The sequence below is a fragment of the Bos mutus genome, chromosome 24 (genome assembly GCF_027580195.1).
Source record: "Bos mutus isolate GX-2022 chromosome 24, NWIPB_WYAK_1.1, whole genome shotgun sequence".
In the NCBI taxonomy this organism is placed as follows: Eukaryota; Metazoa; Chordata; class Mammalia; order Artiodactyla; family Bovidae; genus Bos; species Bos mutus.
This window is the reverse complement of record NC_091640.1, coordinates 49448847-49462978: the sequence shown is the minus strand read 5'-3', so window position 1 is coordinate 49462978 and position 14132 is coordinate 49448847. Positions and strand designations below refer to the sequence as shown.

General features: G+C 44.6%; 1 pseudogene; it reads right to left on the bottom strand.

Moving 5' to 3' along the window:
* Positions 1-10371: 10371 nt before the first annotated feature.
* LOC102269862 (ferritin light chain pseudogene) overlaps positions 10372-14132 on the bottom strand; it is a 58354-nt pseudogene continuing 54593 nt past the window's right edge.

Sequence of the window (14132 nt, the reverse complement as noted above, 5' to 3'; positions counted from 1 at the left end):
TCCAGACATGGTTTACATAAAGCCTGTTTCCAAGAAAACAGGATGAAAAGCTGGAGAAACTCTCCCCGCCCCCAGATGCATAAGTTCTGGTTACAGGCACCCACTTTCTCCTTGCTGGTCTGAGTCACCAGCGGGAAACACCATCTGGAAGGGGGACTTCGTGGTTTGACTGAGCTGCATGTGTAAAACTTTCTGAAGGAAAAAAAAAAAAACAGGGGAGAGGAGTGGGAGGTATAGACAAATGCTCCAAAAAACGATACTGAAAATTCACATAAGCAACTATATGTGGTCTTGTCAGGGCAGTCTCATTCAGAAAGCCTCTTCCAGATTCAAAGCGGGTTGTTCCTCAGTATTTAAATGCCTTACTTTTCCTTTCTTCTCTAGGTAGGCCAAAATTTTCTTGGCATTCCCAACTCCCAAGGCCTCCTTTCCACGTGGCTATGCCCCAGGCATCCAGTTCAGCCAGGGGCCTGGTAGGGGAGCCAAGGACCTGGGGCTATGGCCATAAAGGTATGTGAAGATGGGTTGGGAGCGAGCTGGTCTCTCAGACTTGATAAGTGAGAAAATCCCACCATCCAGAAAACTACCGTGACCATCTTCCTAAAACTTTCTGTCAGCCCATATACTGTAGAGGTAGAACTGTACGCTTTCTGCAATCATCCATCTCCAGGAGGCAGTCTGAGATAAAGGATCTTGCTGCCTTCCACTCAGCAATATCTGGTGACTATGTCTCAATAAAAAGAATATGTAGATAAAGATCTGCCTAAACGGTGGCCCAGAACACGGGCACAATTTAAATAATTGGCTTCCTGTTAAGGTGTATCCGATTAAAATCCCAGGCCTTGCCCGGTGGCTCAGTGGTAAAGTACCTGCCTGCCAATGCAGGAGATGCAGGAGACATGGGTTCAAGCCCAGGGTTGGGAAGATCCCTACAAAAGGAAATGGCAACCCACTCCAGTATTCTTGCCTGGAAAATGCCATCGACAGAGGGGCCCGGCAGGCCACAGTCCCAGGGATCGCAGAGTCGAGCACACACACACAGAATCCTAACAACAGGGTATAAAGTTGCCCAACTTTTCTAAACCTTGACCACACTAGGCTTTATTGTTCTGTTTAATCTTTGCCAACCTAAAACTGACAAAATAAACTGTAAAATTGAAGTTGAAATTAGATTTGCCTTTCTCTGATTAATAGTAACAATTAACTATCATTATCTTTTCATAGTACTAGTCAATTACATCTCTTCTTCCATGATTTACATGACTTAATCCTCTATCAGTTTTCCTAATGGGGTGTTGTGACATTGATTCATAATAAGAAATATAGGTCTTTTCCTGGTGGTCCACTGGTTAAGAATTCGCCTTCCAATACAGGGACTACAGGTTTGATTTCTAATCTGGTAACTAAGATCCCACGTCACCTGGGCAACTAAACCCATGTACTGCAACTAGAGAAAGGCGCTTGCTCCTTGGAAGAAAAGCTTTGACAAATCTAGACACTATATTAAAAAGAAGAGACATTACTTTACAAACAAAGGTCCGTCTAGTCAAAGCTATGGTTTTTCCAGTAGTCATGTATGGATGTGAGAGTTGGACTATAAAGAAAGCTGAGCACTGAAGAATTGATGCTTTTGAACTGTGGTGTTGGAGAAGACTCTTGAGAGTCCCTTGACCTGCAAGGAGATCCAACCAGTCCATCCCAAAGGAAATCAGTCCTGAATATTCATTGGAAGGACTGATACTGAAGCTGAAGCTCCAATACTTTGGCCACCTGATGCAAAGAACTGACATTTGAAAAGCCCCTGATGCTAGGAAAGATTGAAGGCAGGAGGAGAAAGGGACAACAGAGGATAAGATGGTTGGATGGCATCACCAAGTCCATGGACATGAGTTTCAGCAAGCTCTGGGAGTTGGTGATGGACAGGGAAGCCTGGCATGCTGCAGTCCATGGGGTCACAAAGAGTTGGACATGACTAAGGGACTGAACTGAACTGAATTAGTGAGTAAATGCTCTTCCGAATTCTGTAAACTGCTCTAGCAAATTAGTTGAGCCCAAGGAGGGAGTCATTGGAGCTTCCAATCTGTATCAACTTGGTCAGAAGGACAAGGGACAACCTAGACTTATGACTTGCCTCTGAAGTGTGTTGGAGGTGGGGTGGAGAGCCTCTTGTAGAACTGAGCCTTTAACCTGTGGGGTCTGCCACCATCTCCAGGCAGATAGTGTCAGAATCAAGTTAACTTGTAGGATACACGGCTGCAGTTGAAGAACTGCTTGTGGGGACCACATCTATATTCACACATGTCGACACTGGTGACCAGACCTTCAGTTGGTGTCAGAGAAGTAGAATCTGCTAGAATCGCCTTGACTCATGGACATATGTGGTTTGGAAAGTGAAAGGGCAAGGGATGAAGAACTTTTGACTCCTGCGTGGCCACATGGTCACCAGTGGTACGGAGTAGCAGCTGTGCTGCAGTTACTCTAAATTCCTAAATGATACTGAAAGCGCTGAGTCAGACCCTCATGCCAGACCAAGCTCAGATTTCAGTCAGTCTGAGTTTTGGCCACTAACTTTGTCCTCTGAGGTAAAAACTCGGTAGGGACAACAGAAAGGACCTCGAAGACCTCCGGTCTCTAAGAAGGTAGTCAGTGGTGGGGAAGCAGGGGTAAAACCCAAAAAACTGTTGAAACCTGGGGGTGTAGGGCTGTTGATGGAAAAAAAAATTAATCACCTTATTTATCTAAAAAGAAATGGAAATTTTTATTCAGGCCAAACAGAAGTTTATAACCTGGGAGCATCTTCTCAGAAAGCTCCAAGAACTGTTCTGCCTGTTAGAGGTCAAAGCACAGTTACATAAGTTTTTGAGAGAGAGGTTTGAACATTAAATGACTATATATCACCGACAATTTACACAATCTAGATCTAAATGTACAAAGTGAGGAGTGGGTCATGAGTCATCGCAGTCCCTTACAAGATTAAGAAGGAAGATTACCTCCTGGGGAGTTGTGAGGAAGTTTATCTCCTAAGGATGTCTGGTTTAATACAGATGCACAGCACATACTAAAAGGGGAGAGAGAAGGCCCAAATGAGCAAGGAAAATTTTATGTTTAAATATTTCTTGTCTTGCCATAAAACAGGAATTTTATTTCAGCAGTGTGAAAGAGTTGAACCATTGATGATCAGTATCATTAGCTTCCTAAAGAATTGTTACTGAAATGATTGTGGGAGTAACTCCTTTGGGGTCTGTGTCTTTGGTTCTAATGCTGCGGAGGGGAGGAGCATGTTTGGGTTGATTCAGGACCCACAGGGCGCTAGAGCAAACCCAGAGAGTGATATGTGATCCAGACAAACAGGAGGTTATCTTCAAGGAAACAGCCAGCCTGGCGGGCTGGATGAAAACCACTGTGAGGTCTGTTTATCCTGAAAAGGTAAGCTATCTGTCTCCCCCTGTGAATACCAAGGTAGGACACATGAGGCAGCTGATATGCAAGCCTCCTCGAACTGGCTTTGTAATGATCGGGATGTTCATTCACTGAACATGCCCTTTACCCAGCTGGAGTTGTGTCAGTTGCTCAGTCGTGTCTGACTCCTTGCAACCCTGTGGACTGTAGCCTGCCAGGCTCCTCTGTCCATGGGATTCTCCAGGCAAGAATACTGGAGTAGGTTGCCATTTCCTCCTCCAGAGGATATTCCTGATCCAGGGATCAAACCAGCATCTCCTGTGTCTCCTGCATTGCAGGTGGATTCTTTACCTTCTGAGCCGAAGAATACGCTCTCTACCCAGCTCATAGTGAAACCATGTAACTCAGATTAGGACTTGAGCCCATGGTCTTTTAAAATCACACACTTGATTTCAAGACTTAATGAAGCTCAGTGTTTTTTTAAAAAATATTTTAATTATTTTTTTTGACATTTTAAAAAAATTTACTTATTTTTTAATTGAAGAATAATTGCATTACAAAATTGTGTTGGTTTCTGCCTAACATCAACATGAGTCAGCCATAGATATAAAAAATTATTTGTTATTTATTCTTTATCTTTTTAAAAAATGTATTTGTTTTAATTGAAGGATAATTGCTTTACAGAATTGTGTTGGTTTCTGCCAAACATCAACATGAATCATCCATAGGTATAAAAATTTTATTTTTAATTGGAGGATATTTGCTTTACAATGTTGTGTTGGTTTCTGCCATACATCAGCATGAAATCAGGCATAGATATACACACATCCCCTCCCTCCCTCCCATCCCTCTAGGTTGTCATAGAGCACCAAGTTGAGGTTGATGTCTCATTGCAGAAAGAATTCAGTGATAGACAAAGTGATAGATAAGAAGTGGATTTATTTAGAGAGAAACACACTCCACAGACAGAGTGTGGGCCATCTGGGAAGACGAGACTGGCCCCGGGGATGGGGTTATCACTTCAGATAGGGGTGGGTAATTTGATAGGCTAATGAGTGGGAGGAGTATTCCAGCTATTTTCGGAAAGGATGTGGAGGTCGACTCATCTGCCATCTTGGACCTATTTGGTTCTAACCAGTTTTTGTCATGTCTTATGCTTATGTCATTCTTTTAAAAGTTGTCCCCTGCCTGCTTCCCTCCTGTTTCAACAGTAAACACTGTTGTGGTTAAGGAGACCCTTCACATGGGCACCCCATTGTAACCTTAGAGTTGCAGAACAGTAACAGTCCAGGAAGCCTTATCAAATTTACTGCCTCAACTTCCTCTCATGGGTCATACAAATGTTATTGAGAACAGCTTAATTAACAAGAGAATGAAGGGGACAGTCAGGAGAATCTTCCCCACAAGGTGGAAACTTTTAAACAGTTATTAAGAAATAAAGAGAATTAAACAACTTCTGATAGGAATGAAACAAAAACAGAGTGTCGTGGGACTCATTCCAGCAGCATGGGAGACTTTGAGTTCGGTTCAGTCGCTCAGTTGTGTCCGACTCTTTGTGACCCCACGAACCGCAGCACACCAGGCCTCCCTGTCCATCACCATCTCCCGGAGTCCACCCAAACCCATGTCTATTGAGTTGGTGAGGCCATCCAACCATCTCATCCTCTGCTGTCCCCTTCTCCTCCTGCCCTCAATCTTTCCCAGCATCAGGGTCTTTTCCAATGAGTCAGCTCTTCGCATCAGGTGGCCAAAGTATTGGAGTTTCAGCTTCAACATCAGTCGCTCCAATGAACACCCAGGACTGGTCTCCTTTAGGATGGACTGGTTGGATCTCCTTGCAGTCCAGGGGACTCTCAAGAGTCTTCTCCAACACCACAGTTCAAAAGCATCAATTCTTCAGCGCTCAGCTTTCTTTATAGTCCAACTCTCACATACATACATGACTACTGGAAAAACCATAGCCTTGACTAGACAGACCTTTGTTGACAAAGTAACGTCTCTGCTTTTTAATATGCTGTCTAGGTTGGTCATAACTTTACTTCCAAGGAGCAAGCGTCTTTTAATTTCATGGCTGCAATCACCATCTACCATGATTTTGGAGCCCCCAAAAATAAAGTCAGCCACTGTTTCCACTGTTTCCCCATCTATTTGCCATGCAGTGATGGGACCGGATGCCATGATCTGTTTTCTGAATGTTGACCTTTAAGCCAACTTTTTCACTCTCCTCTTTCACTTTCATCAAGAGGCTCTTTAGTTCTTCTTCACTTTCTGCATAAGGATGGTGTCATCTGCGTATCTGAGGTTATTACTATTTTCCTGGCAATCTTGATTCCAGCTTGTGCTTCTTTCAGCCCAGTGTTTCTCATGATGTACTTCTGCATATAAGTTAAATAAGCAGGGGGACAATATACAGCCTTGACATACTCCTTTTCCTATTTGGGACCAGTCTGTTGTTCCATGCCCAGTTCTAACTGTTGCTTCCTTGCGGGGGAGCGAGCTCCGCCCCTGGCAAAGGTCATGAGGAAGGAGGCTTGGCATACTAAAGGTGGGATCAAGCCTCAGGAGTCTCCCTGGAAATTCTCGAGCAATCTACCCCCAAAACCAGAGTCTGCCTACTTTCTGCTTTGTGCTTTCACCTACACCTCTGACTTTACGGGGGGCTGTCCCCCACTACCTCTCTCTGAAAAAAGAGTTAGCTTACAGCTCCAGTTAATAATTCCTGGGTGTGACAGTGTTTCAACCTACAAACTCCTTTGGAAGTCCTCTAGCCTGCCTGAATAGGTTTTTTCCAGCAACATATGATTGTTCAGAGTCTCCCAACTGTGAGAGGCAGGAGATGTTCTAAACTGTCTAAACATAGATTCCTTTGAGTAGTTAAAAGATTGATTAGAAATTGTATTGGTGAAGGGTTTTTCACTTTTTGGGCCAATGTTTGCTGCTAAGTCTCCATATCCCTTACCTACTGTGTCCTTGGCGGTGTATTGATTGATATAATGGGTGTATAGAAATGTAAGCAGTTGCCTCAATGTTTGTAATCTTGGACCCTTGAGTTAATTCTTTTCTTGATTGAGCCCACCTCACCTTTGCCCTATAGGAATGCAACTTTCTCCAATGCTTTTTGGAGGCTGGCGCCTGACTTTAGAATAATCACCTTTAGAGAAAAATAAGTTTCTTAAAATGTTAACAGGCTTCCTGGCCAGAAGATGATGTAAATCACCTAAACTTTTGCATATGATAAGTTTGAAAGCCTGGCTTCGATAAGGATCAGGAACTGCTGTCTTTGCATGACTCTACCCCTTCCCCCATTATCCTCTATGCACAACTTAAGGTATAAAACTACTCTGGAAAATAAAGTATGTCCTTTTGTTCACCGAAATTTGGTCTCCCCATGTCGTTCTTTCTTTCACCTTCTAGCTGAACTTTTCCTCTGAGGCAGGGAAGCTCGCCAAGCCTACTAATTTTGCCTGGGCTTCTAAGATCTGACCGGGGAGGCCTTAGTGTCTCCTCTCCTTCGGGAGAACGGGAGGACGCCTGCGGCCATCGTAGGTGACGTAAATTCCCTGCTTTGGAATTTTATTCAGCCTCTTTTCTTCACTGAATTTCTTCGCTGAGCTATCCTTATTTCACCACTCTTTATATCCTTAATAAACGTTTAATTAAGCAGTTGTTTCCTGATCCTCACCAACGTCGTCCCTGCTTCAAATTCCCTGGATCAGCCGGGGTTGGTCCCCGGCACTTCCTGACCTGCATACAGGTTTCTCAAGAGGCAGGTCAGGTGGTCTGGTATTCCCATCTCTTTCAGAATTTTCCACAGTTTATTGTGATCCACACAGTCAAAGGCTTTGGCATAGTCAATAAAGCAGAAATAGATGTTTTTCTGGAGCTCTCTTGCTTTTTCAATGATCTAGCGGATGTTGGCAATTTGGTCTCTTGTTCCTCTGCCTTTTCTAAAACCAATGAGAACATCTGGAAGTTCACAGTTCACATATTGCTGAAGCCTGGCTTGGAGAATTTTGAGCATTACTTTACTAGCGTGTGAGATGAGTGCAATTGTGTGGTAGTTTGAGCATTCTTTGGCATTACCTTTCTTTGGGATGGGAGACTTTATAGGGTTATAAAGAAATGGGAAGAATGAAACAGGCATTAACGGGATTAAAGCAAAGCTTTAATACAGCACTACCAAAGAGATGCCCTTCAGGTCCCCCAATTTTAAAGGGCCCCAAACAATAAATAGTAAATAGTCTGCTCTGTTTACAATGAAATTTGAAAATCCAGAAGGCACAGATTACAGGGAAAAACCTAGCTAGCAATTGCCTGGGGCAGCAGTTAATCCAAGTAATCAAGATACAGATTGATGAGAGGGCCTGGGTCCCTTAACTCAATCCCTCACAGGGGATCCAAAGCCTTTCACACAAAAGTAGGTAAAATGGTCAGTGGATAAAAAAGAGACATTTTCAAGGACTTCTTGATACAGAAACCCCAGACACTATAGTAGCAAAACCCATTGGGGAAGCCCAGGCTCAGCCTACAATTATATTGAAAAAACATAAAAATGTAAGGATAGAAACATAAGAGTTGATGGAATTAAAGTAAAGGGTTGGGAGCTTTGGGAGTGCAGAGTCTTAACCACAGGACCACCAGGGGAGACTGCCACTGGGCATTATTAACTGAAACCACTCCTATGACTGAAGGACAGAAAATGATCTTGACATCTGAGATACCCACAGTGCCTAGGGTGATGCTGGAGAAATGCCCAGATGGGGCTGGCAATGCCCAGAAGAGTTTTGTAATAGTATGTAAATGGTTAATACAAGATCATGCTGTCTAGGGAAGGCAGAGAGGAGATACAATCAAGGAGACTCTTCCTCTAGGACTGACTTTGGAGCCACCTGAGGAGCTGCTGGAACCGACTGCCATGTGGACAGAGCCCTGTGAGTTGCTATGGAGCAAGAGCCAGTGGTTTATGGATAGTTCCAGGGTAATTGGACAACATCCAATTAGATGGCCACGACTCTGGAGAATTCAGCTCAATGGGATGAATGGCAGGCTGTCTTCCCAGCAGTGGTAAGAACCAAACACTGTTAACAACCCCAGTGTTTGGGTTTTTACTGACTCATGGGCAGTGGCCAGTGGCCTGGCCATATGGTCAGGCAGAAGGGCAGTGGAAACCTGGCCTGTTAAAGGGATGTCCATATGCTGCATAGCTCTGTGGCAATCACTAAAGAAATTTGAGGGGTACATTAAAGAAGAGCATGTTGGCCCCCAGATCTGGAAGGGAACTGGAGCCGATGAGAAGAATCTCCCCATGTGCTCACTTAAGGTGGCCACCTGCACCCATGCAAGCAGGTGGTGGGTGCTTCAGCAATGCAGGGATGGGCTGAATCTGGACGCCATCCTCCCTTACCATCTGAGGCACACAATGTCAGTGAGAACCGTTCTGTCTGCCAACAAGAGAGCGCAAGTGAAAGAAGAGAGAATGTTTTGCTCACCATCCAAGTCTACAGAGATTAAGTCACTGACCCGCAGTGCACTCTGTGCTCTAGAGAGAAGAGATTAATGTGATAATGGGATGAAGAGCTCTGTGCTTCAGACAGAGGAAATTAAGGGCAGGATGCTCTGTGCTTTGGACAAACAGGCCCCTTGGAGAGTCATATGTATCTCAGGAAGAATTTTAATGAACCCAGCTTCTTGTAGTTTCCCACACATGCAAAAGCACTGTAGTCATTGTCTTGACTATCTGTTCTTTGTGACTAGCCGTCATCTCTTACCAAGATGTATGCTTGACTGCATGTGCTTTGTAGCCCATCTCCCCCCACTTTTTAAAAAATTGTATATAAGCAACCCCCACAACCTGCCCCAACTTCTTGGGAGCAGTTTCTCAGAGCTACTGAGAGGCCAACCCCAGGCTATGATCCTCAGAAAGACCCGTAATAAAGCTTGACTTTGGCCACCTGATGTGAAGAACTGACTCTCTGGAAAAGACCCTGATGCTGGGCAAGACTGAAGGCAGGAGGAGAAGGGGACGACAGAGGATGAGGTGGTGGGATGGCATCACCGACTCGATGGACATGAGTTTGAGCAAGTTTTGGGAGTCGGCGATGGACAAGGAAGCCTGGTGTGCTGCAGTCCATGGGGTCACAAAGAGTCAGACATGACTGAGTGACTGAACTGAAAGCTTAACTTATGCCTCTCAAATTGTGTTTCCTTTCAGTTGACAAGAGACAGACTGCAAACGGCTACATGGCAGATATCTTTGGTGGGAAGGCTCTGAACGCAGCTGACAAGTGAGACTGATGCTGGCGGCCTGGGTGAGGTGGGATGGGGTAGGGAGTTGAGGGTAGGGGTTGAAATGGGTTCATACAGTAATAGACACCAACTCGAGACTGAGCTTTTCTTACCCAGTGGAGATGCAAACACTCAGGAACCTATAAAAGAAACCAGAACAGGAAATACTGAGTCAAGGTGGACAGCTGAACATCATTTTTTCAGACCAAGGGACACATGTACATTATATTCATATACTTCCATTATATCCATAATATCCAAACATTATATTCCATATTATCCAACAATGAACAGAGAGCCTCCTCTGAGTACTAGTTAGCTAGAAAATTGGAACAGGCAGTTAAACCATTGGTTATCTAAAGTGGGAAGGTTAAAGCACGAAGGGCTGGTTTATACACCTTCACGAGCATGTGCTCACACTCAGTGTGACACGAGTGGGGCTAAAGGAGTGTCTGTTTTCAGGCAGAGTAAGGAGGGATGTGGGTATTCTTTCTCCCCGCTCCCCGCCACCTCAACTTTTTCTTTCCTTTTTTCCTTCTGTGGTGACAGGAACAGGGCTACACCTACAAGGGCCTCAGCAAGAATAAACTGTAAGTATGTTTTCATTTTGTTTTTTCTGCAAAACGCTTTATTGCTTCCATTCGGTCCAAGGCTTGGGAGAGGGCTCCAGGGTGGTTAGAAAGCTGCCTAGTGGCTGCAGAGAGGGGCTTCAGGCAGAAGCTTGGGCATTACGGGAGCTCCTGAAAGGCTCAGCTCCAGAGGCTCCGAGCCATGCTTGAGGGTGAGCCTTTCAAAGAAATATTCTCCCAACCCAGCCCGGGGCCAGCCAGCCTGCAGACGTTGTTGGTCAGGCGGTCTCCCGTCTTCTAGGACGTGGCTGTCTGTGAGTCACAGAGGTGGGGGTCTGTGTGGGCAGAACTCAGAACATCCAGGCCCAAAAGGGCTGGTTCCAGTTCTTCTCCATGAGAAGGGCGGCTTCCAGAGCTTCCTGGATTTTCCCGACTTCTCTTGAGACACTTCCGCCCGTCCTGAAAGAGGGCGTGGCCTCTGCAATGGCTTCGTGTTTACCAGAGGTGCTCCTGCACCCTCGCGCTTCTCCTCGGCCAATTTGCGGCAAAAGTGGCCCACATCCTGCAGAGCCACATGTTTGTGGTAGAAATAGAAGCCCAGAGAGAGGTAATGGTAGGAGGCCAACAGATGTGTGCTGACCAGGCAGTTGACTGCGGCCTCCACCTGGGCGGAATAATTCTGATGAATCTGGGAGCTCACGGTTGATCTGCAATAAGAAGCTAAGCTCAGAAAGTGATGTTGGCTGGTCGTGGGAGCTGAGTATAGCTGAGTGGCTGATTCCAGGGTTGCAACTGGAAAAAATGTTGGAGGGTGGTCGGAGGCTCATGCAAGGGGCATCCCAGGGTCTGTTCCACAGGAACAGAAGCAAGAGACAAATCCGCAGGACCACTGAGCGCACTGCAGTGTGTTCTTAACCTTTATGTCAGACAGAAATCCTGAAGGCCTGATGGGGTGTGAGGTGCAAAATTGGGTTGAACAGTGAAGGCAATTATATTGCCAGATGGTAAAGGGAGCTCCCTGGTTCTGATCCCGTGTAACGGGGTGGGCGGGGGTGAAGGAGAGCGGGAAGGGGCCACTTGCTAAACTAGTATTACTGCCCGCAGTGTAGCTGACAAGGTAGAAATAGAAGCCTGCAAACCTGAGTGGCCTTGCCCTGGGAGACACTTTCGTATGATATGATGACAAACTGCATAGTTATTAACGACTGAAAGAAGTTCTAGTGATGTGCCAATGTCTTTTGACCTGTGTGATTGCTTTGCTATAAGGGAAGAAGGTGTGAAGAGCAGGGAATGGACTGGGATATTGTGATTTATAATAAGAAATATGTATTTGGTCTTCATTCCCATTTCTAGCACAGAACTTCTAAAACCCTTGGAATTGCCTAAGTGGTGAGACAGATCAAGATGTCTTTTATTAATGAATTATATTTTGATTGTCCCCAGGTCACCTAAGGATGGGGCTGGTTGCCAGGGGAACCAACACTGTGATTGGAGGGTTCAAAGTTTCAGTCCCCGCTTAGACCTCATGGGAGGAGAGAAGGGATAGAGGTTGAATCTGTAGCCCATGGCCAGTGATTTGATCACTGCCTATGAACAAACCTCCACAAACCCCCAGAGTGATGGGATTTGGAGATCTGCTGGGTTGGTTAACACATGGAGTTGCTGGGAGAGTCGTGTCCTTGGAGAGGGCAAGGAAGCTCCACATCCCTTCCACATAACTTGTCCTGTGCATTTCTTACTTCTAGCTGTTTCTGAGTTGTATCCTTTTATAATAAACTGGTGATCTAGTAAGTAAAATGTTTCTCTGATTTCTGTGAGTTGCTCTGGAAAAGCAATTGAACCCAAGGAGAAAGTCACTGAAATCCCCAACCTATAGCCTGTTGGTCAGAAGAACAGACGGCAGCCTGGAGTTGCCACTAGCCTCTGCAGTGGGGTGGGGATGAGAGGACAGGGACATTCTTGTAGGACTGAGCCCTTCACCTGTGGGGTCTGATGCTTCTTCTGAGCAGATAGTATCAAAATTAAGTTAAATTGTAGGCTGGAATCCATTAAAAAGAATGAAATAATACCATTTGCAACAACATGGATGGACCTATGCTAAGTCACTTCAGTTGTGTCCGACTCTGTGCAATCCCATAAATGGAAGCCAACCAGGCTCCCCCATCCCTGGGATTCTCCAGGCAAGAACACTGGAGTGGGTTGCCATTTCCTTCACCAATGCATGAAATGAAAAGTGAAAGTGAAGTCACTCAGCCGTGTCTGACTCTTAGCGACCCCATGGACTGCAGCCTACCAGATTCCGCCAGCCATGGGATTTTCCAGGCTAGAGTACTGCAGTGGGGTGCCATTGCCTTCTCCGATGGATGGACCTAGAGGTTGTCAAAATGAGAGAAGTAAGTCAGATAGAGAAAAGGATTTCCTATAACAACCCTTATATGTGGAATCTAAAGAGAAATGATACAAATGAACTGAACAAAACAGAAACTCACAGACTTAGAGAATGAACGTATGGTTGCCTGTACACACTGCTGTATTTAAATGGGTCACCAACAAGGACCTCTGCAGGCCCCTGTGCTATGTATAGCACATAGAACCTTGCTCAGTACTACCTGGCAGCCTGGATGGGATGGGAGTTTGGGAGAGAACGCATACATGTACATGTATGGCTGAGTCCCTTCGCTGTTCACCCCAAAATGTCACAACATTGTTCATCGGCTATACCTCAATACGAAATAAAAAGTTTTTTAAAAAAGGAAAAGAAAATTGTAGGCCGGTTTCAGAGAACTGCTTATTGGCGTGGCACAAAAGACAAAAACTACAAATAGCTTCAGGTAAACAAGCTCTCTTTTTACCATGAAAAAATGTTTTGAAATATCACTGGGCAAAAAGGCCCAAAAAAATCTAATTTGCTATCCTCAATCATCTATTCTTCTAGAAATTTCAGAGGAAGGCATATATTTTGAATGTCAAATGAAAACAGGGAAGGATGACAAATAACCGGAATACCAGGAAACAAGCTTCTCTACTGTGAAGGCCAAAATTGTCTCTAAGTACAATGACTGTGCTCCCAGTGAGGACAGCCAATTTATCTCCAGGTCAATGGAATCTGGAATGAATGCTCCATACAAGGTATTTCTAGAGACTCGAAGACGAATAAAAGGTCATGAAACTCAGCAGAACAGTATGTTTGGAGCTGTTTCATTTTTTGAGTGTTTTTTATGTGGAAGACCTTGTTAGGTTAGGATACATTTACTGGAGGGAAAAGTACCCAAGAAAAGTAGATGGGCCACATGGGAAAACCTTAACTTCATTAGCCCCAGACACCAAGTACCAGAGCCACCTTACAATTTGGAGCCTGTTCTTGGGAGCTGGCCCTTTCCCAGATGTTTTCTTTTGTGGTATAATAATTACCACAAACAGCATTTAAAATGACACTGAGATTTATTATATTACAGTTTCTGTGGGTCATAAATTAGTAGAAGCATATATCAGAGCTATTTGGGATTTGATTCCAGATTACCGCAATAATGCAAGTATCTTGATAAATTGAGTCCCATAAATTTCTTGGTTTCCCAGATCATATAAAAGTTATTTACACTATGCTATAGTCTATTAAGTATGCGATGGTGAAACAGAGTAGGTTCCTATGGTCATTCCCCTCACATCCTCTGCCTGCCTTCTGTCTGTGAAAAACTCAAGTCAAAGACTAAGTTTAATCAGAGACATGAGAACATACGAAAAAAAAAAAAAAGGAAAACCGTCAAGGGAGACCAAATAATAATAATGTAGTCATTAGGCATAGTCAAGGTCCTTAAGTTCCTTTTCAAGAACTATAGATAATATTCTGAGCCAAATCCTGTGAGCTGTCTTATAGACACT